The 21937-nt window shown below is 41.1% G+C and overlaps 1 protein-coding gene across 1 annotated transcript in view; it reads left to right on the top strand.

Moving 5' to 3' along the window:
* The window catches only part of LOC148442118 (rap guanine nucleotide exchange factor 6-like), a 672269-nt gene that overhangs the window by 485621 nt on the left and 164711 nt on the right, over window positions 1-21937 (top strand).

Genomic DNA, 21937 nt, shown 5'->3' on the forward strand with positions numbered 1-21937 from the left:
TGCTTATGTGGGTGTTATGGTCACTAATGTAGCAATGTATATTATCTATGTCCTTGTCCTGCATTGTATTGTATTGTACAGTAAATCACTGGTCACCTATTTGTTTATGTACTTTATAAGGCGCTGCGTAAAACTTGTGGCACCATACTTTATAAATAAATGTTAATAATAATAATTTACAGTATAAGATGGCACAGGTATTCATTACAGTAACAAAAACCTTAAAAAGAGCACAATTAACAATTAGTACCTTGATGCTTGGAAACAAGGTAAAGTAAGTGAGAAAATAATTAGAGAAGTGTGGACCTGACTCCAGTAGTGATGGCGCAAGTAGTAGAAGTAAAGCCGCTGGAAGTGGAGCCTTTGTAATAAAAGAGCCGATCCATGCTGCTATAATACATCTACCCATTTGTCACATAGTAGTGCCTTTTATTCACGTAATGTCACACAGTAGCACACCTTATTCATGTTATGTCACACAGTAGTGGCCCTTAGGGATGACCTTCAGTAGGTTACCCATCAATGGCGACCATCGATGGTACCATTGGTGGATAATATGGATGATATGAAACCATAGATGGTGCCATCCACCAAAAACAATTGGTTTACCACCATCCTTTGCAAAATCATCAACCATCAGTGGTTAACCATTGATATGATGTTTTGTCATACATTAGTGACCCTTATTCCTGTAACTACAATTTATGTCACACAAAGCCCATTCACATTATGTCACACAGTAATGGTGCTATGGCGGATCCTAATTGGCTATACTTCAAAGGTTCTCAAACTCTGGGCCTGATTCAGACCCAGTCGCAAGCACTGAGCGCTTGCAACTAGGTCGAAGGTGGCCCACAGCGTATGCGCACGATGGAGCCGGCTCCATCGTGCGCACGCACGAGACCCGGCTAGAGACGGGCAATCCGTCACTCCGGGTCTCGCACCAAAGGGGACGAGCTGTCGATGTTGAGTGACAGCTCGCCCCTTTGGTGGGCGGGCTGGGGGGTGGCTTCCCAAATGGAGGCGTTCCCGAGGAAATGCTTGCCATTTGGGGGCGGCCCCTCTGACAACATGAGTGATGTCAGTGGAGAGCTTCCGGCTCTGTTAGAGCCAAAAGCTCTCTGGGGCTTGCGATGAACGAGACCCTACCACAAGGGTCTCATCACAAGCTCGATGGTCGCGATGGTCTTGACCATCGCGACCATCATCATGGTCACTCACTATAGCTGTGGGTGGTCACCCACAGCTATGCAAGCGGCCAGGAGGCGCTCCAAAAATAAATAAAAAAATGCCCTGATTCAGAGCATCCGGCTCTGAATCAGGGCCTCTGTCCTCAGGAGCCCAAACAGGACCCCAGTGCATGTTTTTCAGGTCTCACAAAATCACAAGTGAAATAATTATTTCGAACTGTGGATCTTTTAAAATGTGTCAGTGAGTAATGAGAACACAGAGGCCCTGATTCAAAGCCGGACGCTCTAACAGAGCGCTCACTCTGAATCAGGGCTGTCCTACTTGATTTTTAGAGCGGCCTCCAGGCCACTCGTATAGCTGTGGGTGACCACCCACAGCTATAGCGAGTGGCCAGGAAGATGGTCGCGCTGGTCAAGACCATCACGACCATCGGGCTTGTGACGGGACCCTTGTGGTAGGGTCTCATTGCCGCAAGCCCTAGAGTGCTTTCGGCTCAAACAGAGCCAAAAGCACTCCCACTGACATCACTTGTGATGTCAGTGGGGCCGGCCCCAGACGGTAGGCATTCCCATGGGAATGCCTCCATCTGTGCAGCCACGCCCCCGGCATTCCCACCAAAGGGGGCGTGCTGTCACTCAACATTGACAGCATGCCCCCTTTGGTACGAGACCCAGAGCGACGGTTTGCCCGTCGCTATCCAGGTCTCGCGCATGCGCACTGGGCCAAAATCGACCCGCTTGCGAGCGTTATGCGCTCGCAAGCGGGTCTGAATCAGGCCCAGAGTTTGAGAACCACTGCTATAGTTAACTACTGTAACTGCACAATACTGTACTTACTACGCACAAGACACTGCTTCAGCCTTTGTAAAGGTACTACTAAATTGTTCCAGCATAGTTGAAGCTACCGTATCAAACGATTCTGGCCTACTCATGCCTGGATATCGCATTGGAACATTATAAAAGCTCAGAGTTTCTGAAAGTTACTAATGAGTGGCTGATCCCGCCACCTCACAAGGATTTGTAGCTCACTGCGTGAACGTGACTGCTGCCTCATAGCCATTTTGTATCCTGTATAAGCAGAGCAGGACATAGGGTGCAGGAAGTATGACACGTGACGCACAAATATTAACAGATATTAATGCACCAGAGCTTACGCATGAGCAGGCCATATTTTACTTAGTGTCAGTGTGTATGAATTTTAGTGTATTAATGCTCTGAGGTAGTCAACGTGTAATCTCTTTCTGTCCTGTAATTTGTAGTTGAGTGATGTGTTCAATCCTCACTACTAATTCTAAGGCATGTCATGGTTGTGTGAGCGCCGCACAGCACTGCAGAATATGCTGTAAGTTTGCTTCAGAAGACGCATAGTCAGTTTGTACTTCAAAGACACCTCTTTCTGGGCTAAGATTGTAGTTCAGTGACGATTTCATACAGCATCCTTCAAACCCCACTGCTAATTTCAAAGGCATGCCTTCACTGTGTGAATGCCACACATCACTGTCTACAGTGCTGCAGTGCATTTCTGTATACCGATTAGCGTCAAGCTCCTAGCTGCAGAGCACTGCTGACATAGTGTGGCAAGTGTGCTGCATAAAACTCACAGTCAGTTTGTAATTCAAAGATACCTTTTTCGGGGCTGAGACTTGTAGTTCAAGCATGTGAAACCACCACTGCTCAAGCCCCACTACTCATTTCTAAGGCATGTCATCACTGTGTGAGAGCTAACACACCACTTTCTACATTGCTGCAGTGACCGGCTCTTACTGCTATGTAGTGATTAGCAACATGTACAAACTCCTAGTGGCACAGAAGTGCCGACATTGCCGCAAGTGTGCTACAGAAGACGCAGTCAGATTGTAGTCCAAAAACACCTCTTTCTTGGCTGAGATTTGTGGTTCAGTGATGATTGCGATCACTTAGATCAGCTGTTTTTAAAACAAAACGTATGTAATACATTTCCATCTAGCAAACTATATATTGTTACTTACGTTTCTGCCACATTTAATTTATCTCTGTTAGAAAATATTTAGATGTAATGACTAGATTGTAATTGATATTACCTGGGTGGGGGATGTTGTTCAGTGGAATCTAGTTTATGGTAGGATACTGCTTGTGTTTATTCAAACCCAGTGCTAACTTTCTTCTTTGATTAGTGGGGCATTTGTGCTCAGCTGTAGCATGTCTCAATCAGACTTACGTTAAATCAGAACCAGTCTAGAGGCAGCCATGGATGATGATGGCAGCTGTGTATTATAAGCACTAAGGACCTCATTCTGAGCCGCTCGCAAAATGTGAGCACTCACTCTGAATGAGGGCGGACGCATCTAAAAAATGATCCGGCCTCCTGGCCGCTCGCTAGGCTGTGGCTTACCACCCACAGCTTTAACGAGTGACCAGGATGATGGTTGCGATGGTCAAGACCATCGCGACCAACGGAGCTTGCGATGAGACCCTTGTGGTAGGATCTCATCTGCCGCAAGCCCCAGAGAGCTTCCGGCTCTAATAGAGCTGGAAGCTCACCCACTGACATCACTGTGATGTCAGTGGGGCCACCCCCAAATGGCAAGCGTTCCCTCGGGAACGCCTCCATTTGGGCAGCCACCCTCCCGGACCACCCACCAAAAGGGGTGAGCTGTCACTCAACATCGACAGCTCGCCCCCTTTGGTGTGAGACCCAGAGCGACGGATTGCCCATCGCTAGCCGGGTCTCGTGCATGCGTCCATTTGTGAAGCCACCCCCCCACCACGCCTACAAAATGGGGCGAGCTGTCAATCAACATCGACAGCCGCCCCTTTTGTAGTGAGCCCCGGAGCGAAAGAATTTCTCTCTCACTCTGGGGCTTGCGCACATGCAGTGCAGCTACTGCACGTGCGCAGAGCTAAACATTGGCCCGCTTGTGAGCACTCAAGTGCTTGCGAGTGGGTCTGAATGAGACCCTAAATGTGTTATAACACATAGTGTAATTTACGTAACAGTTAAAAAACAGTTGAACAAACATTGAACAACATCTACGTCAAGGTAATTCCAATATCATTCCTTACCAGTAGTTTGTGTGTTGTATATTTTTGAATGGTTTGAAAAAATTTATCAAAAACTTCTATTAGTGATCTCACTCCATGGAATTATATCTCTAAAACTACTACATCCTTTACTCTCCCTGCACCTCATCCTTCTGTACATATTGCTGCCTCATTACTTTTCTCTCCTCTTACAAACACATGAGCTTTTAAATTATCTATACACATTGACAATAACATCCACAACCTCTCGCCATAAAAATCATTCAGACAAATCCCACAAATATATTTATATCTCTCTCCTGTTGCTTCTATTAGCTAGTGATATATCACCAAATCCAGGCCCAACCCACATGCCACACCCACAGCAAACTAGAAATCCAGCTAACCTCATAAACATTGCGTGCCTCCCTTCATTCTCCAAGTCACTAAAATGTGCCTTATGGAATGCAAGCTCTGCCTCCAGCAAACTAACATCCATCCATGACCTCTTCATTTCAACAAACCTCAACCTTCTGGCAATAACAGAAACATGGCTCACACAATCAGACACTGTCTCCCCTGCTGCACTTTCACATGGTAACCTACACTTCTCACGCACCTCCAGGCCTGGTAATTATAAAGGAGGTGAGGTAGGAATATTACTCTTCCAATCTTTCACATTCACAGTTCTCCCACAGGTACCTTCACTTACATTTACATCATTTGAAGTACATTCTATCAGGACCTTCACTCCTTTCTCTCTGCGAGTTGCTGCTATCTATTGCCCGGCTGGGCCACCTAAACAATTTTTGGAACATTTTTCAGCCTGGCTCCCTCACTTCCTATCCTCAGACATCTCCACCATCATTATGGGTGACTTCAATATCCCCATTGACAGACCACAATATCCTCATGCCTCCAAACTACTCTCTCTAACCTCCTCTCTTGTTCTCTCCCAATGGACTGACTCCTCTACTCATAAGGAGGGCCACTGCCTTGATATTGTATTTACAAGACTATGCTCAGTTTCTGATTTCACTAATGCTTCTTTCCCTCTCTCAGATCACAACCTTATACCTGCACACTCTCCTCCTTTACATCAACCTCAGTGAAATCAACGCAAACCTCAGAAAACCCACAAAAATGTTAATGCTATTAACTTTTAACAACTATCTACCTCACTCTCACCAATTTCTACATTCACTTCATCCCAAGACTGCTGCATCACACCTAAATCAGATTCTAGAAAAAGCCCTCAATGAAGTAGCTCCAGCTACCTATCACACACCACATAGACTTAGATGTCAACCATGCATTCTAACTTAACAAGGCATCTACAAAAACTCTCACGTAAAGTAGAACGTCAGTTGTGAAAGTCTCGTACTAGATGTGACTTCCTCACATATAAGACTATCTACAACTCTTATCGTATTGCTCTGGATACTGCCAAACAAACATATTTCCAATCTCTTATCTCTGCTCAAGCCTCTAACCCCAAGTGACTATTTAATACATTTAAACTGCTTCTTACCCCTCCCTCACCCATGCCACCTGCTACAATCTGTGCACATGATCTTGCTTCCTATTTGAAGGACAAGATTGATAATATCCAAAATGAAATGGTACATTCTTCCTCAGCTAGTGACCTGCTCAATTCCCTCTGGCACATTCTCTTCATTTGACCTCACAAACGAAGATGAATTATCTACACTCTTCTTATCCTCCTACTCTATTATCTCTCCTCTAGCTCCTATACCCTCACAAATCATTAAAGCTCTGTCTCCTGTGCTCATCCCAACCCTAACTAAAATCTGTAATCTCTCTCTCTCTACTGGCAACTTTCCATCACTGTTCAAGCATGCAGTGATTACTCCCATCTGAAAAAACAAACTTCTGACCCTAACACTCTCTCAAATTACCATCCTATCTTCCAGCTCCCATGCCCCTCTAAGCTACTGGAGAGACTTGTCTACACTCACCTCACACACTTTCTTAACACCCACAACTTATTGGACCCACTTCAGTCTGGCTTTCGTTCTCAGCACTCCACAGAGACAGCACTGACTAAGGTAGTAAATGATCTGGTCACTGCCAAGGCTAAAGGCCATTACGCACTCCTAATTCTTCTAGATCTTTCTGCTGCTTTTGACACTGTTGACCACTCTCTTCTCATACAAACATTTCAATGACAATGGATGTTTGAACGCTATGTAACCACTGTAAGAAAATTTTTTATATTTGTATTAGTGTTTTAATAAAAACCTTTTGGAAAAGAATTTGGATTTTAACTAATGTTTGACCATTTGGCTATATTTTTGGGTGTTTACTTGGTGAAAGGGTTTGTTTTAGAAAATTCTGGATTTTCCAGCGACAGCTCTGGAGAAGTAACAGACACAAGATTGTCACCACTATAGACAAATTGTCTTCACTACGGATAAAACTTCCCACTTAAGTAGATGGATATATACAATTTCTCCTTTATATATGGACACTTGAGTATTCTATCAAATTTGAGCATTTTTTTAATTTTATGTTATATTTAAAATGTAATGAGCAGAGTGGTCGGCGCTCCAGGTACTAGTGGGTGAGTTTATTGGATGTGTATGGGAGGGGAGGGGAGGGGGGGGTTGCGGGTAGGCTGGCGCAAAAAAATGGGGGTGTGGTGGTGCTGCACGTGGAACAGGAGTATCGGGTCCTGTCGGATTTAAGCTGGAGGAAGAGGGGTACACATGCGCTCCTATGTGTGTATGTGTGTGGGGGGGGAAAGAGAGGAATGAGTGGTAGCGGGAAAAGGGGGGGACTTGGGAGAGCGGATTAGGGGGGGTATGTTGTATCAGGGGATGGCATGCGTCAGTGTGTGCCTGCAGTGTAGGTGGTGTGTGGTGTACAATGAAAAGCCAGACACTGGAAATAGAATCCAACCTGTTTAATGGTGAGACACAATGCTCCCTAGGTGGTTCCGTGAGTGGGATTGGGGATGGGTGGCGGGCTCCATAGTTTCCTGGTCAGGGAGTTGGTGGGCCCTTTTAGGGGGCTCCTTGCCGTGCGGCCCTTACTTCGGCACGTCCCCTTTGCTGGACCTATGGTCTCAGTCTTAGTGGACCAGGATTGGTAATGTTGACAGAAAAGTCCCGTACAGTGACAGTTGCGGCGTCCCGCACTGATGGTTAGTTACCTACCAGTAGGTGTGCCGTCCCTGGTTGGTGCACAGTTGTTGCGTGATCTGGTGTGGGTCCGGTGGTTGCTGGCACCCTGCGAGCCTGCAGGGTGTAACTGGACAGGTCCCGTCACTGCTTCAAGGGTGGGGGTGATGCGGTGGTCCGCGTTTATAGTTCTGTACCACCTTGCCGTGAGGTTGATGATGAGCACCAAGGTGGGGTGATGCAGTAATCTGTGCGGGGATGTGCAGTCTCCAACGCGTTTCGGCCTTAAGCCTTTCTCAAGGAGTTTGTTATATTTAAAAGTTTGCTAAATTTTAATAGTATTTTTGATAACATTGCGCCCTCTGGTATTTTTTATCTTGGTATAAATATTTGGTTCTTACTGACAGGGAGTCTACTGTGAGGTGCAGCAATAAAATTTAGTGCATTTAGTGTTATATATATAACAAAGATCCAGAGCCAGCACATCCATATCCAAAGATTTTTTATATCCAAAGCAGCATCCACAAGGATTTAAAACAAGTGCATGTTATATTAAATGCATTGTATGTGGAAATGACCATGCACAAAAATCAGCAGCTTGAAAAAATGGTAAATAATCCAAAGAATACTCATCATGGGTAAAGTGCAGTGCCAAAAGCCATCACCATATCACCGGCTCGACGGCTGTTTTGTTGTACCACAACCACCTTCATCAGGAGCCTATCTCACAGTGCCACACAATGCCCCTAAATACTCACCAGCCCATAGTTGCAATCAGCTAATCTCGCTCAACTGTCTAGCCATACACAAATAAGCATGTTATCTCTGCCGAGTGTCCACCAGAAGTTTCCCTTCATCACCAGGGTTACAGTGCGATCCCATCAGACATCGCGATATGGAAACCGGAGTGATGCAATGAAAGTACACGTCACCCCAACAACCACTATAAATATAAATAAGCAGCATCCTCTCTGGAAAAAAGGTGAAGCAGGATAAATATCCCTTATAATAACCTGAAAGGGCCCAAACAATATATAGTAATCTCAGTGAAAAGTTAAATGCCACTGATGATCTATTATATGGAGGAAAAAAGAGAGATGCACTGGTACCAGTACTAACCAATCAATAACTACCTTAATTGATAAGAGCTGAGACACCAATATGAAATTAATGGGCTGGAGGGTATGGGGGAAAAAAAAGGTCTTAATCACATATGGAGTAAAGCAGGAGTGGGGAACCTTTTTTCTGCCGTGGGCCATTTTGATATATATATAACATTATTCACAGGCCCAATGCAGGCCTCCCCCCCACATGATGTCACACAGGGACAGGGCCACAATTGCCAATGATTACAGCAATGCCAGGAGCAAACTGAGGATGCTCCAGGGAGCTGTAAGGGCAGCGGTGTGACCATCTGAAGCATCCTAAGGATGCTCCAGGTGGCACTGCTGCATAGATTCAGGCTGCAGGGTGTCATTCTAGGCCAGATGAGGCTAGTAGAAAAAAGCTTTGAGGGCCAGACCAAATGATTCTCGGGGGCCTTATATGGCCCCCGGGCCTGAGGTTCCCCATCCCTGGAGTAAAGAGATATTATGAGAAGCAATAATATAAACACATTTCAAATCTATAATCACATACCATCCGATTCACCATACACAAAGCTTAACAGCAAATACAATAATTGATAATGTGTATATATTGTAAACAGTTCTTCCAAATCAAAAATCAAAATTGATAGTCAAAAAGTTTTTTATAGAAAGCAACTCAATGATATTCCCTCATTAAGACCTTGAGGGGCTGTGGTATTGAGGTGATTAATCCAGATGCATTCTCTTTGCAAGAGAAGTCTACCTCAGTCAACACCTCTTCTCATTGGTGGTATATGGTCAATGTGTAGAAAACAAAAGTCAAGGTATGTCCCTGAGACATAAAATGCCTTTTGATAGGAGGAATATTGGTGTCTACCACATTCATCGCCTTTTTAATAGAGTAGCGATGTAATGCAATTCTGTCCTTTAGTGTGCGTATCGTCTTGCCAACATAAATCAATTGAAAAGGGCAAATGATTATATAAATGCCATAGCGGCTGTCACAATTAAGATGGTGACTTGATTTCATATTTCTCACCAGTTGCCGGATTCACATAAAAAGAGCCTGTATTCAGATGTTGGCAATTCAAGCAGCCACGATACTGAAATGCCCCATTCTTGGACTTCAACCAGGTGTTGGTCTTAATAAGTCCAATATCTGATTTGGCTATTACATCTTTAATGTTGTTACTCTTTTTATAACAAAAGAGTGGCTTCCCCTGACATAAGTGCCCTATGGTTTCATCAGAATAAATGATATGCTAATGTCTGAGTACAGGTTGAGCCTCCCATATCCAAATATTCTGAAATACGGAATATTCCAAAATTTTAGCATGACTGAGAAAGTGAAACTTTTGCTTTTTGATGGTTCAATGTACATAAACCTTGTTTATAGCACATCAAAAATATTGTATACAATTACCTTCAGGCTTTGTGTATAAGGTGTATATGAAACTTAAATGAATTTCATGTATGTACACAAATTTTGTTTGAGCCACAAAATTATTGAAAATATTGTATAAAATTACCTGCAGGCTGTGTGTATAAGGTGTAAATAGAACATAAAAGCATTCTGTGCTTAGATTTGGGTCCCTTTCCCAAGATATTTCATTATATTATGCAAACATTCCAAAATACGGAATATTCCGATAACCAAAATACCCCTGGTCCCAAGCATTTTGGATATGGGAGACTCAACCTGTACAATATTGTGAATGTGAATAGAGGCAATAGAATAAGTGGAAATAAACGTTAATCTATTAGTCTGGTCACCGCACTTACTGCTGGATAATGTACTTAACTGTGTAAGTCAGCTACAATGTGCAATAGCTTCATTGATCTCTGACAGAGAGTATCCTCTGTCGATATATCTGTCGCCCATTTGTTTTAATGCCAATGGGAGCTCGGAAGCATCTGAAGCAATATGCAAAACTCTAAATAGTTAAATCTACGTTTCAGTGGTGTAGGATGGAAACTATCTGCAGCTGTGTTTTTATCAGTCGGCTTTCTATATACAAGTATTCTTGTGCACAACAAGTTGTTGCATTTATAGACACAAACATCCAAAAACTTAATCATAACCTCACTAAAAGCTAAGGTAAATCAGATGGTAGTAGGAAGAGTGTTAAGGATATCCACAAATTTGGTCAACAGTTCCACACCACCAGTCCACACCAAAAACAAATCATCTATATTTCAAACATAAAAATCTATATATTCAGAGAAAGTGGGATCTGCCATGATGTGTTGTTTTTCATACATATGCAAGTATAAATTGGCATATGCGGGAGCCAGATTTGACCCCACTGCAGTAACAAAAATTCTACATGAGGACCATTGTAGTGTGGGCTGGTGGATATCAAACTGCGGACCGCATTCCAACCATCTTTGTGGCTGATGTAAGTGTATAAGCTTGTAATATCAAGCATAACTAGTAAAGCAACTTTGAGTCCTATGGGAGAAAAGCGCTATATAAATAAAATTATTATTATTATAAACTGGATTCAGGGAGAGATCCCAGACTGTTCAACTTATTGATGATATTGGTGGTATCTTGAAGATAAAAGCTGGTATTCTGCACCACAGGCTGTAAACAAAAATGTATGTATTGCGAAAGAGGCTGGCACAACGAGCCACATGATGAAAAAATGGGCCTTCCAGGTGGCCTAATTGAAGTCTTAGTGATCTTAGGCAATACGTAGATTATCGGAATCCTGGGATGTGTTCGAGTAAGGAAGTATGATGTATACTCATCAATCTAATTGTTATTTAAGTGCAAATTAATCACAGCGTCAATCTTTTTTGTAAACATATGTAGGATCATGTGTAAGGAGGTTATAGCAATCAATGTCGGCAAATTGTCTCTTAATTTCTGATATATAATTAAATATATTGAGAATCACTATACTGCCTCCCTTGTCATAGATCTCAATATTGTCTACTCAAATTAGAATATTAAATTTTCTGTTTCTTCATAAAGGGTATTGTATCCCTTTTAACAAGTTTGATAAAGGTTTCTATGGAAAGGTTCAAACCCAGTGGGTCAAATGTGCTCTATTAAATTTATTTGAAGTAACATTATTCATTGGATGGTTTACAAAATAAATTTTAAGTTTAAGAGATCTATGAAAGTGATAGAGTTCAACTTCAAAGTCAAAAGAGCATTGTCTAAAAGTCCTCACAAATGAAAGACCGCTAGATAAAACAGATAATTCAGCTGTAGTCGGAGTGTACAGTACCTGGACAAATTAAAGATAACTATTTCTTCCTGCCCCTTTGGGCTGGATTTTTGCTGTTTGCGATTTCTGATGCATCGCCGTCTACATGGCTTTTTTCTTGTGGACCTTTGTATTTTAACTGAGTCACATTCCCCTTTAAAAGGGAGTGACTGAGGCTGATCTGAGTCAATAGCTGAGGTATGGGTATATATCTCAGAAAATGTTCTATCATGTTTCCCAGGCCTCCTCCACTGTTTCCCACTGTCCCTCAAGTTAAATTTAGACTCACCTTCCTGAACCCAGTTATATACTTTTAATTCTTTGGAGTCATCCTTAACTCTTTAACTCTTGTAGTGATACTTGATCTTTTAAAAGCAAGTAATTCTGTGTAAAATTGACCAGTGTTATTCTCAATTTTGCAGAAGCAATCAATGTCGATGTCAGGTTTAAGAATATCTAAACCTGCCTTCTCACAAGCCAAGATCTCTTTATCAAGAAACTCTATATCCTATTCACCTGTTCAATTACTAGAATCATCAGCTGGAAACAGCATTAATTAAGGATTTGACACCATTGCTTACAAAAGCCCATATTGGACCTCCCTATTGTAGGCTGACTTTTTATTCTGAACACTCTTGGTATGATCTTTTCCTTATAATATTGTGAAAGGGTTAAACCATGTAAATTTAATTCCACTTTTCTTTTTCACAATTTTAATAGGTCAGAAAACACTTCAACAGGGCTGTCCACATCAAAAGCAAATAACTCCCTGTCCACAAAAAGTATCCTAGAAATGTCCTTGTTTTAAAATATTTTAACATTTGTTAAAGCATCAGAAAAAGTTTCAACATCCTCCATTATGAAAGGACAATCAGAAAAAATAAAGTCCACATAAAAATAAAGAAAAACTATTATCAAAAGTCCAATAGATATTCACAATGTATCTTTGGTGCTAGTCAGCATAAAAGTTAAACATATTGTACATTAGCAGACTGCACACAAATATACTGTAGTATAAAGTCCCGGAGTGCATCAGCGCATAAAGGTTAATTTTAAAACAAAGATCCAGAGCCAGCACATCCATATCCACAGATATTTATATCCAAAGTAGCATCCACAAGGATTTAAAACAAGTGCATGTTATATTAAATGCATTGTATGTGGAAATGACAAGGCACAAAGTCAGGAGCATGAAAAAATGGTAAATAATCCAAAGAATACTCATCATGGGTAAAGTGCAGTGCCAAAAGCCTTCACCATATCACCGGCCGGTACCTTCGTCAGGAGCCACACAATGCCCCTAAATTTTTACCAGTCCATAGTCGCAATCAGCTAATTTCGCTCACCTGTCTAGCCATACACACATAAGCATGTTATCTCTGCCGGGTGTCCACCAGAATTTTCCCTTCATCACCAGGGTTACAGTGCAATCACATCAGGCATCGCAATATGGAAACCAGAAGTGACGCGATGAAAGTAGGTGTCACCCCGGCAACTACTATAAATAGAAATAAGCAGCATCGTCTCTGGGAAAAAGGTGAATCACCTGAAAGGACCTAAACAGTATATAGTAATTTCAGGGAAAAGTTAAATGCTACAGATGATCTATTATACGGAGGAAAAAAGAGAGATGCACCTTCTGAACCAAGATAATAAAGTACCACTAAACCCTAATTAACAGCTTTACATAATACCGCTGAATATGAACATATGTAACATCCAGTACAAAATATCAATAGTTAAAATAAAGAATTCCAAACTTGCCACCCCTAGCTATAAACTAATAGATGTATTACTGACGATGGGGCCATAAGGGCCTTGAAACGTTGAAGCTCAAGTAACTTATTTGTACTAAATCCTGGAGTGATGCTCTGTGTTCTGCCTCGACAAGAGATATAGCATTTTTACTTGTTGTATATATTGTGACACAAATGGGATAGGGGTACCTCTCCTGGGGTAGATGGACTCCCTCTTTACACACACAGCAGCCATAGACACAGAATACAAGTCAGGGGTTCTCGTACAAACTGGTCAGCGCCAGTCTTTATTGTGCCAAATGAATATAAACATAAACAAAACATAAACATAAGTCCTAGCCCAGCTGGGCACTAGCTACAAGGCAGATTCCCTCTCTATAATAATGGTAGTGCCTGTTGCCCTCACCATCAACAAAACACGTTCACAGTACTTACAAGGATTATCACCAAGTGTCTCTGAAGAGGCTAATCTGCCTGCTTTCCCAGGTGTGAGACACTCAGCCACAAACAAACCATGCTTAAATTAGCCATTACCAGGCTGAAAGGCCCAAAACCTGGAGTGTCCTGTGGATGGAGCCCTCCCTCTCCTCACATCCACACCCCTAGGACCCAAACCAACTTTTCCAAAAGCCGATACTCTGGTCTGCTTACAAAACTGACTTCTCCTGGGGTTTTTTAGAATACATAGGCCAAAAACCCAGGACAAATGTACCTGCCATTGATCACTTTACCAGTGCTTTTATCACAATATATCTATCTACAATATATCTATCTATCTATCTATCTATCTATATCCCAGGCCTGGGGTGCAAGTGGCTTGTGACCACATTGCTTACAGTAAATGAATAAAAGCAGAAAACTCAGCACTCACCATTGTTAAATCACTCACCATAATACATAATTAATGGGGTTTTGGTTCATGGATTGATCAATGCATTTAAGCTTGCAGCCTACATCACAGGAACCCATTTCTCTGCAGGTCCTACACTATCTGTCATACTTATGGTAACCTGGTAGCTGCTATCAGAGAGTGGTGAGTGCAGTGGATTTCTGACTTTGTTTATTTGGTTAATTTTTAATTAACCTTTTTGTGATCACAGCTTCTCATGCACCCCTGTGCAAGCTTATTTATATTAACCTATGTAAGCTGCCTTTTTGGTAGTATGATAGAAGCTATGTTTGGTGACTGTCTTGCCTTTAAAAGCCATAAGTTAGTTGGCAGGTGAGCTTTAAATTAGTTAACATTTTTTCAGTTTAAACTCTGTGATAGCAGCTACCAGATTTCCATAAGTATGACAGATAGTGTAGGAGCTGCAGAGAAATGGGGTCCCGTGATGTGGGCTGCAGGCTGAAATGCTGTCTGGTGCCCCATTGGTGACGTCATTGTGCTGCAGTCGCTCTGTATCAGGGACACATGCTGATGACATCATACATCATGCGCCCGGTGGTCAGCACACGGAAGTAGCACCTATCACCTGTGACACCCTGTTATATAGGTAAGTTGCTTGATCATTAAATGTGTGTTCTTGATAAAAGTCTATATTGTCTGAAACGTCAGACAAGATTTGACACAGTTGTCAGTGTGATTCTTTCTATACAAGACTTGTGAGTGCCGTCATTTATACTTGACTTTACATACATTGGTCCTTTGGAGCATGGTGGATGGTTCCTGGGCCAGTTTATTTTTTGCTTAAATGTGGAGTGCCAGCCTTGGTGATATTATATATATATTATATATATATATATAGTGATAGAAGCACTGGAGAAGTGTGGAGCAGATTCTATGTATGTCCTAGGTTCCTGTCATATGTTTTCTGAAACTCCCAGGAGAAGTCTGTTTTGGAAAAACAGACTAGAAATGTCAGCTTTAGAGAAAAGCCGGTTTGGGTCCTGGGGGTGTGGATGTGAGGAGAGGGAGGGCTCCATCCACAGGCCACTCCAGGTTTTGGGCCTTTCAGCCTGGTAACAGGCTCATTAGGGCTTGCAGCTGGAAATAGCTAATATAAGATGGGTTTGTTTGTGGCTGAGTGTCTTACACCTGGGAGAGCAGGCAGACTAGCCTGTTCAGAGACAATTGGTTACTTTCCTTGTAAGAACTGTGCACGTGTTTTGTTGATGGTGAGGGCAATATGCCCTACCATTTTTATAGAGAGGGAATCTGCTGTGTAGCTACTGTAGTGCACAAAGAGGGGGAGAAGGAAAAGAAAACTCTCATATTAGGGGCACACTATATCAAAAGATTGAAAAATAGAATAAGGTAAAAATTAACTTTAATTCAAAATATTTAAAATTCTTGATATCCGTTGGGAAGCAGGAAAAACAACAATTGACATGACATGAGAAAAAGAAAATTTTAAATGAATATATAATATTAATATTAAATTAATTCACAGATCACCTCTATATAAGGACCAATAAATATTCTGAGGTATATAGGAAAAATGTTATATTAAAGTGCATTGTGCACTAAGGTGTTAGGTGCAAATAAATACAGTTCAGTTTCACAGTAATAACACAAGGCAGCTTTAAAGTGCTTTCAGCAACCATTAATTGCTGCCAAAAATAGACCAATGTTCATAAAGTGACACGTGCAAGTGCAAAATATGATAAATTGTAGATTATTACACAAATGACAAAAAATGAAAATGCGGCTTTGAGGCACATTCAGCAACCATTAATCATTGCCCAAACGTAGACAAATGTCCAAAAAGTGACATGTGCATGTGTAAAATTTAATAATTAATAGGTTACACAAATAAAGAGGTCTTTTAAAGCACAGTAAATAAATATATCAACAAGTCTGTAATCGATCTCCTATAGTAATATGAAACCTCAACTGAATTAAATGGTAAATAGTTTGTCATATATATAGAAATCAAATTACCCAAATATAAATTCTTTTATATATACATACGTCACTGTATCAATATTGTGATCATCCGGATACAGTGAAAAACCACGTATTCTATTAAACTGTCCTTATATGAAAAACAAGCTTGTAAGGCGTCTCTTAATATATAGAAAAATTAATTAGCATCTCCTTTACATAGATACTAGCAGGCAGAAAATAATAGTACCTGTGTACTTATCAGTCCAGAGATCTACTGTTACCAGTCTTACTAATGCATAGGGCTGGTAATGAGAGTCCCTTTCTTGCGGCACAGTGAAAGATAGAGCAGTACTTTCTCTGCTGTCAGCGCAGGCAAAGTAGTCATCCTGTTACACCAGCATTGCAGGGTGAGACTAACGAAGGCTGCAGCTGATGAGAGTCTAGTGAGTAAAATAGAAGAGAGAGATACCTGACCGCCGACAGCAAGGAGAGAGCGCCCGCTAGTTTTTTGGGTGATCGTGGAAAGAGGAGTCCCCGTGCGCACAGGGACTCTTGTTGATGACGTGGCCCGACGCACGTTTCGCCTGGCGGCTTTCTCAAGGAGGCACACGTGTTGCTAAGCAAACCCGATGTAAATACACCTGGTTCGTTTGTGATTGGCCAGCAAATGTGATTAGCAGGGGAGTCAGCCAATCACCATATCGTCAGCTGGAATAACATTGCTCTCATAACTTAAATAGAAAGATTCAGGGCGAAGTTGATTTAGGACAGATAAATTTCATTCATTATTTACAATTCATAGTAAATACTCGGCTTGCATCAGCATTAAATCAATGATAGATTTATCTATCATATATATCGTATCGTTCTTGAAAAGAATATTCATTCTTTGATCAAAAATTAATAATTCAGTGAATAAATTAAATATGAATAAGAAATATTGAAAACAGTTTTCCAATATATCAAAATTAAGAGATGCATGTCATGTCAAAAAATATGTTAATTAATATATACATAAAGATCTAAATGACATAAATATATATAATATAAAAGATAAGACCCAAATTACTATGGATAAAGAAAAAATAAGTTAAATGGAAAAAATGACACAATTATATTGTGTATCAGTGTGTAAATATGAATGTGGACACAAATCGATATATACAAAAAACAGAAAAATAAATAACTAAAAAATGTATCAATTCATCAGAAAAAAGGAGGGCTAAACACCTATATTGATCCAGCATAAAAAGAATATTTTTAATAAAAATAATAAATATAAATATAAAATTAAAAATAAAAATAAATAAACCACTCTTGTTCTAAAAAGATGTGAAAAATATATAAGTGCAGATAATTAATCAACACCGTGAACAATAGATGTGACTGTACAAAAGAGGGCGAAGGCAAGTGAAGAATGATGTGAATAAAGATGATCATGTGATATAAAATTAAAATTAACATGTGATAATGTGTTGATGGTCTTGACAATATCGTCTAAGCAGTAAATTGGGGAAAATTAAAAATAATGAGAAATATTGAGAAATATGTGATCGTGATATGAAATAATAGTGTAAAAATTATATAGGTGTGGATTCACCATGGTGTTATTAGCAAGAAAAAGAGAGGTAAAAAATATTATGAAAAAATGTATATATATAAATAATGAGATATAGTGTAAATGACAGAAAAGTATATCCATAATTCAATATAGAGTATTACCTATTATGGTAAACATGAGAACAAGTACAACAAAGTAGTCAAAATTAAAAAGAGGGATAACCAGAATTCATATTATATGTTGAGAAAGGGGCTGTAGTTGATGATCTCATTTAAGCCCTTTGGGTTAACTGAATCCAATTTGAATGTCCACTCACATTCTTTTTTGAGCAATTCTCTAATGATATCTCCACCCCTAATATTTAACTGTATATTCTCAAGGCCAAATGCTCGAAGATCTTTCTTTAGAGAAAGATCTGACGTCGGGCCACGTCATCAACAGGAGTCCCTGTGCGCACGGGGACTCCTCTTACCACGATCACCCAAAAAACTAGCGGGCGCTCTCTCCTTGCTGTCGGCGGTCAGGTATCTCTCTCTTCTATTTTACTCACTAGACTCTCATCAGCTGCAGCCTTCGTTAGTCTCACCCTGCAATGCTGGTGTAACAGGGTGACTACTTTGCCTGCGCTGACAGCAGAGAAAGTACTGCTCTATCTTTCACTGTGCCGCAAGAAAGGGACTCTCATTACCAGCCCTATGCATTAGTAAGACTGGTAACAGTAGATCTCTGGACTGATAAGTACACAGGTACTATTATTTTCTGCCTGCCAGTATCTATGTAAAGGAGATGCTAATTAATTTTTCTATATATTAAGAGACGCCTTACAAGCTTGTTTTTCATATAAGGACAGTTTAATAGAATACGTGGTTTTTCACTGTATCCGGATGATCACAATATTGATACAGTGACGTATGTATATATAAAAGAATTTATATTTGGGTAATTTGATTTCTATATATATGACAAACTATTTACCATTTAATTCAGTTGAGGTTTCATATTAATATAGGAGATCGATTACAGACTTGTTGATATATTTATTTACTGTGCTTTAAAAGACCTCTTTATTTGTGTAACCTATTAATTATAAAATTTTACACATGCACATGTCACTTTTTGGACATTTGTCTACGTTTGGGCAATGATTAATGGTTGCTGAATGTGCCTCAAAGCCGCATTTTCATTTTTTGTCATTTGTGTAATAATCTACAATTTATCATATTTTGCACTTGCACGTGTCACTTTATGAACATTGGTCTATTTTTGGCAGCAATTAATGGTTGCTGAATGCACTTTAAAGCTGCCTTGTGTTATTACTGTGAAACTGAACTGTATTTATTTGCACCTAACACCTTAGTGCACAGTGCACTTTAATATAACATTTTTCCTATATACCTCAGAATATTTATTGGTCCTTATATAGAGGTGATCTGTGAATTAATTTAATATTAATATTATATATTCATTTAAAATTTTCTTTTTGTCATGTCATGTCAATTGTTGTTTTTCCTGCTTCCCAACGGATATCAAGAATTTTAAATATTTTGAATAAAAGTTAATTTTTACCTTATTCTATTTTTCAATCTTTTGATATAGTGTGCCCCTAATATGAGAGTTTTCTTTTCCTTCTCCCCCTCTTTGTGAATTTCAGATTTATTACTCTCAGGGAGCACCTTTGTCTATACAGGTGAATACAATAATTCTTTCACCTTCATCTAATCTTCTTTATTTTGAATTGCCCACACTCATAACAATTCTTTGCCTTAGTGCTGTGTCGCTTTTTCCCTCCCCCATTCCTCCCTGTAGTCATTAAAATAGCTACTGTAGTGCCCAGCCAGGCTAGGACTTATGTTTATGTTTTGTTTATGTTTATATTCATTTGGCACAATAAAGACTGGCACTGACCAGTTTGTACTAGAACCCCAGACTTGTATCCTGTTTCTACGGCTGCTGTGTGTGTAAAGAGGGAGTCCATCTACCCCAGGAGAGGGACCCCTATTCTGACTGTGTCACATTTGGTGGAGAATGCAGGCAATCACACACAGAAATTGCAGCAAGGAACATTTTTTGTTTAAAATTTAAAGGGACAGACACCAATTCGTCAGTGTGGATATAAAGTTGTGTCCTTTGAAGTCCATAGAGGTGGAGTCCACAGATGCTTAGGGAAGCCAGATTCTGCTTCCAGCCTACACTCCAGGACAAAATGGAGGACATTGTTAAAACCTTGTTCCAAGCTATGGCAGCTCAGCAGGAAATGAACAAAATTCAGCAAGAAGCTACCAGGACTCAGCAGGAAGCTACCAGGGCTCAGCAGGAATCCACCCAGGTGCAACTATTGGCTTTGGAGGCAGCCCAGAGGCAACAAGTCACCATCGAGAAAACCCACCAGGCCATAGTGGAAAACAGCCAGGCCATAAAAGAGGTGGTACAACAGCTTGTAGTCTGGTTTGGAGATGCTTCCCCTGCTCTGCTAACTAACACTCACACCATACGGGCCAGTCACTTTCTGCAAAAGATGACCCAGAGTAATGATGTGGAGGCGTACCTTACGGCCTTTGAAAGAACCACCGAAAGAGAGAAGTGGCCTAAAGAGCAGTGGGCAAGTCTTGTGGCACCCTTCCTGTCTGGAGAACCACAAAAGGCCTACTATGATTTATGCTGGGAGTTCCTAATGGAAAAACCTCCACGCTCACAGATGCATGACCTTGTCCATCTAACCACAAAATGGCTGCAGCCCGAGACACTGACAGGACCACAGATTGTGTAAAGAGTCATGATCAACTGGTATCTGCGATCGCTACCTGCATCTCTGCACAAATGGGTGAGCAATGCAGACTCTAAGTCCGCAGACCAGCTAGTCAAACTAGTGGAGAGGTACGTGGTGGCTGAGGAGTTGATGAGTATGCCCCACCGAGCCCCGATGGCGCATCGGCGAACTCCCATTGACACTGGTAAGACTGTTCCAGGGGATAAGGGTGCTGGGCGGTGGAACATGGAGACGGGCCAGCCAGGCCAGGAAGATTCATAACCCATAAAAGACTAGATATTAATGTAATTCAATGTTTCCGATGTGGTGGTTTTGGCCATATTGCGGCTAATTGTTCGCTTACCTCTGAACCTATGCAATATGATACTGCTCATGTCAACCACAGGATGCCTTTCTTTGCACAACCAGCCTGTACTGTTGACCGGCAGGTTGAGACAGATAAGCACATGTGTATACTCACTGTAGAAGGCAACCGAGTAGAGGCTCTGTTAGATTCTGGTAGCCTGGTTACAATTGTGAAGGCTGAACTGGTGAAATCCTTGAAGCATAAGGGGAAAACTGTTGGTGTGACCTGCATACATGGGGATACCCGGTATTATGTTACTGCAGAAGTGAACATAGAAACACCATGTGGTTCCGCGATAGTCTCTGTGGGTTTGGTACAGGGCTTAATGTATGAAGCAATATTGGGGAGAAACTTTGATCACTTTGGAAGTTGTAGGAAAGCCGATTTTGCTTTGAATCACCCTGACTCATTTGAGAAGGTTACTGACGTAGCAGAGTCAGAGATGTTCCCTTTTTCTAGTATGATTGGCGAACTAGAGAATGCAGAGCGTGATGGTGGCTCACAAAGTGGTGTGCCTCCCACTGAGGTGGGGAGGGTTATTGAGCCCGTGGCCCGCCTGTCTGATCTTGAGGTCAGTAGAGAGGTCTTTGCCGTGGAGCAGCTGAATGATGCTAATCTGGTAAAACCCATAGACACCGATAGTCCTTTGCGTGTGTGTGAGGTGAACAAGCCCCTTGATTGGGCGAAACGCGCATCTTTTCTTTCTTGGATATCCGACTTATGCAGTGACTGGACTCCAAGTAGCCTTACCCTGGGATCGAGTGTATGCCTGTAATTGACCTTTGTGTCACTACAGACATCTTTTGCAATGGATTGTATGTGAGCCTGTAACTGACCTTTGTGTCATTAAGACATTTTTCACATGAGCTAAACGCAGAGTCTTATTATTGTGATTACATTGTTTCTCTGTCGATTTATTTAGGGGGAGTAATTCCCCAATCTTAGATTGGCATACACCTGGCCATATACTTATAGTGCTGTTACATTTAATTGTTCTCTTATACAATCTTTACTCACCCAATGAGCTGGGTGGGATT

This window comes from Taudactylus pleione, unplaced genomic scaffold, assembly GCF_031769625.1.
Source record: "Taudactylus pleione unplaced genomic scaffold, aTauple2 ptg001609l, whole genome shotgun sequence".
Classification (NCBI taxonomy): Eukaryota; Metazoa; Chordata; class Amphibia; order Anura; family Myobatrachidae; genus Taudactylus; species Taudactylus pleione.